This window comes from Cryptomeria japonica, chromosome 11 (genome assembly GCF_030272615.1).
Source record: "Cryptomeria japonica chromosome 11, Sugi_1.0, whole genome shotgun sequence".
In the NCBI taxonomy this organism is placed as follows: domain Eukaryota; kingdom Viridiplantae; phylum Streptophyta; class Pinopsida; order Cupressales; family Cupressaceae; genus Cryptomeria; species Cryptomeria japonica.
Genome location: NC_081415.1, coordinates 538,299,481 through 538,304,480, shown reverse-complemented (window position 1 = coordinate 538,304,480; position 5,000 = coordinate 538,299,481).

The window sequence follows — 5,000 nt, the reverse complement described above, 5'->3', positions numbered from 1 at the left end:
CCTTGATCTTAGGTTGATCATATCCTGAGACAAGTGCATACCGTAATAAGAGATAAAACCTTTATCCAAATTGGATGAGGAGGAACCAAAGGAGCATTGTACCTGCAACAAACAGTATATACATAAAGAATAAAGAATAAGGATCCTTGGTAATGGTTCATGCTCATATGGTCGAGGTATACGATGTAGTCAGCAAGCCATAATGATCTATGACTGCATTTTGCACAAGATCACGTAGCTTGGTGAACTTCCCACATAGACACCATTAGTACATGCCCCAGAACTTCATCCGAAATAATGCGCAAATGATACAAAATAATGCTGAAAGATCTTGATACAGATAAACGAATGATTGTACTCACAAATCAACCAAGTAGTTGATAGCTTAACATAATTTTCTTGTCAAAGAAAAACATTACTTTTGTCTTTGTTTTGGTAAGGAAGGATGCATCCTTGTTTGAAAGACAATTTCCAATTTGTTGATGTTGATTGTGTGGTTTGATTGGTAAATGGTCATCGTGTGAGTATTATGTCAATGTTTGTTTTGTATCTGTGCGGATGAGTATGTACAAGGTGTTGCCATGTTTTTGTTGGATTTTCGATGGTTTTTTCGATGTTTTTTGGATTCTGTGAGACATTTTTGAATGTTTTTGGATTTTGTGAGACATTTTGAATGTTTTTGGTATTTTGTGGAACATTTTTGAATGTTTTCGGATTTTGTGGAACATTTTTGAATGTTTTTGGATTTTTGTGGAACATTTTTTAATGTTTTTGGATTTTGTGAGACATTTTTGAATGTTTTCAGATTTTGTGGAACATTTTTGAATGTTTTTGGATTTTTGTGGAACATTTTTGAATTTTTTTGGATTTTTGTGGAACATTTTTTAATGTTTTCAGATTTTGTGGAACATTTTTGAATGTTTTTGGATTTTTGTGGAACATTTTTTAATGTTTTTGGATTTTGTGAGACATTTTTTAATGTTTTCAGATTTTGTGGAACATTTTTGAATGTTTTTGGATTTTGTGAGACATTTTTGAATGTTTCTGCCAATGAATCACCAGTAATGTAGAATCCACTTCCATCATCTAGATTTTAAGGGTATTGCCCCCAAGTGTAGACATGACTATGACGGAGTGGGATGCAAGACGCATGAAGTACTATCCTGGATTGTAGATCAATAACAAGCCATGGTTGGGATGGATGGATGTGTGGATGCATGAATGTGATTGCAACGAGCCGGAAAGATACTGGAGCCATTGTCTTTACGAGTGGCGCCTGTTTGTCAGGTTTTCACCATCGCACTTACCCAAGGTGCCACCGGAGTGGTTGTTCACCATTTGGATGCATGATTTTTCTTTACTTTTTTGGATGTTTTTGTATTTCTTCAAGACATTTTTCTGAATGTTCTTGGTATTTTTTGGTATGCAGGGGAGCTTGATGCTCTGTACAGCTTAGGTATAAAACCGTTTGAGGTGCATGCTGTTGATTGGATCTGCGAGCGCTTCTCCTTCTAATGTAGCCAATTGATATGCCCCAGAATCGAAGGCAGCAGTGACAACATATGGGCCCAGCCAGTTTGATTCAAACTTGCCCTGATGTTCTCTGTTTGGTTGGTTGCGAGGATTCTCTCGTAGAACAAGATCACCTACCTCAAATGTATGAGATCTAACTCGGTGATTGTAGCTTCTACTCATGTGTTGCTGATAGGCTTTGAGGTGATTGTATGCAGCTTGTCGCTTCTCATCAAGTAACTCTAAGTCTTGAAGACATGAGACTTTGTAGGCTTCATCATCAATGAGATTGTGCAAGGAAACCCGTAATGATGGTATCTCGACCTCAATAGGTAAGATAGCTTCGGCACCATAGACTAATGAATAAGGAGTTGCACCTGTAGGGGTTCAAATGCTAGTTCAATATGCCCATAGCGCTGGATTTAGTTGAACATGTCAATCACGGCCGGCATCATTGACTGTCTTCTTGAGGATTCTCAATATATTTTTATTGGATGCTTCGGCCTGACCATTGCCTTGTGGGTAATAGGGAGTGGAAAAGCGGTGTTGGATATGAAATTTCTCACAAAGTTCACGGACATCCTGATTTTTGAAATGAAGACTGTTATCTGTGATGATGGACATGGGTACACCATACCGGCAAATGATGTAGTTGAGGATGAATGAGGATGAATCACGTCGGGTTCACCAAATGATGTCATGGAAATGGGGACAAGGCAACAACAAAGTTCAATGTTAATAAGTTAGTTTCAACCATAAAAACAAAACAAAGAACTAAAAACCATTCCAAACATATCAAAAGAGATTTCAAAAAGCATGAAAGAAGTTTAACAAAATAAAAGAAAGGAGAAGAGCCTCCCTAAGATGCTTCCATGATGCCTTTTGATGCTTCTCCCTTGTTTCTCCCCTCTCCAAGTCCCAAATGAGTGTAGCTCTCAGTTTTTAGCACTATCCATGGATGCCATATGGAGATTCAAGATGGTTGAATATGATAAACAAATGCTATGCAAGTGTAGATAGTGATGCTATGAAAAAACTCTATGCTAATGCCAGTATAACAACAATACTCTAATGCCTCCCTCTTTGCTTGAGAAGAAGGGTTCTATTTATAAAAGACATGTGGAAATGAAGGGTTAAGATTGAGTAATCTTAACAAGGGTTAGGATTGAAAGATATTCAATCCATGTGAGACTTTCAACCCAATCCCATGTTGACAAGTGTCACCATGAGGAGGCTTGAGAGGAGAGATAAGGAGTATTAAATGATTGAGGGGACATGGTGGTTACCCTAGTCAAAGAAATAAATGCTTTGAAGAGACACATGGGTTACATGAGGGTTAAGTTAGGGGTCAAAGTCCTTAACCATGGGTGCAAGTGGAATTAACCATTAATGGTCATGTAAGAGCCATAAGTGGTTTGGAAGACTTTAGAGGTTAATTTGTTGAACACACAAAGCGTTAATTATTTTTCAAAGACTTTGAGGGCTTTGAGAAGTGACTCCAATTTGCTTAGGAATGTGACAATATTTAGGGGATGATTAGGTTAATTAGGAAGGGTTTAGAAGAATCTAGAAGGGGTTTAGGCATGCAAGTGGATTTTGTAGGAAAATGCAAGTGGGAGGAATTTTGGTATTTTCAATTAAAATAAAATCATTTATTTCAATTAAATGGTGTAATTTGCATTTGGATAAATATTCAAATAAATATTAATTTATTTCAATGAGAAAAAGGAAGATAAAACATTAAAATGCTTGAAGACTTTGAGGGAAACCATTAAAGGTTTGAGAAGACTCTAGAAGGAAGCCATTAAATTTGAAGACTTTAAGGGAAACCATTAAAGTTTTAAGAAGACTTTACGGGAAGCCATTAAGTTTGAAGACTTTAAGGGAAACCATTAAAGGTTTGAGAAGACTCTAGAAGGAAGCCATTAAGTTTGAAGACTTTAAGGGAAACCATTAAAGGTTTCAAGTGGGTGAGGATAAATAAGATTTTAAATAAATAATTTATTTAAAATAGTTGTGCAACTTGCATTTGTAGGAAAATGCAAGTGGGTGGAGGATAAAGGTGATTTAAATAAATGATTTATTTAAATGTGAGAGGTGGGATTTTGGGGGAATTTAAATAAATATTAATTTATTTAAATGTGAGAGAAGATTTAATTAAATAAATATGATTTATTTATTTAATTAATGGTTTGAATTTGGTTAAGTGAATTAAATCAAATAAATTGAATAATTTATTTAATTAATAGGAGAAGAGTGTTAAGATGAATTAATTAAATATATTAATTTAATTAATTATTGATTGATGGTTAAATAATCAAATAAATACTAAATATTCATTTAATTAAGTGGACAAATTTATGTGACTACATGGATAAATTAAAATAAATAACATATTTGGAAGTAGACTTAGAAGGCTATATTTTGCATTACTGACTTTTTTCAAGGTTCAATCTCTAAGTGCTTCAATTTTCAGCTCAAATGTGGCAAATCTAAAAATTAGGGAAAACACTTCCACTTTTGGCCAAAAAGTGGACTTAGCTTCTTACAATGACCCACATATAGAAAAATATTAGTAACTTGCATAATCATGATCATCATTGTTTGCATTTTAATAAAAATGAGTTTAATGAAGTATATAAGGTAAAGTGTTGTGGAGTCTAATTTGGGAAAAAAAGTCATGGATGCAATTATGTTACATCCTATGAAACAATGTTTAGTCCTAAAGAAGGAAAAGGTGCAATGACCCACTTAAATTAACCCAAAATTCCCACCATCTTTTTTTTTTGTAATTTATCTTTGGTTCAATCGCATACTTAGGTATTTATATCCAAATAGGATGGACATCCATCCATCTAGGATAGGCATCTAACCATACGGGTTAGATATCTATTCATACGGGAAAGAAGTTTCATCTATCCAATTCGGGATAGGCATCTACCCAAATGGGGTAGGCATCTATTCATAAAGAATATGAAATGCTCTAGCCAGATACTTAGTGTAACGTCATAAATTGTACGCACTTGCTAAAGCAGTACAATTTCACACCTAGTTTAGCACCCGCCTTGGCGCAGTTTGCATTTTGCATTGCATTTCCCCTTTAGCACTTAATTAATCAAATTAATTAGGGCTAAAGGTTCTATTTCATCATCTTCCACATCATAAAGTCGGGCCCTTTCATTAAAGTGTGCCCCTTTCATTTTATTCCTCCAATGCATCATCTAATCAAAAACCCTAATTAGGCCTTCTTTTGAACTTGGGGGCTTGATTTCGGGGGTCAAAACATCTCGAAATCACCTGTAACTTCGGGATTCTCTCTAAAATCATCATATCCAACGGCCCTGAAAATTTGGTGAAAAGTTGTCAGGACCATGGCGCCCGGAGTGCACACGGTCCCGGACATTTTTTCCAAAATTTTAGGAGCGCGATCCAATCATAAAATAAAGCTTAACCCCAAGAAATTGGTGGGATATTCAATCTCTGGGTCG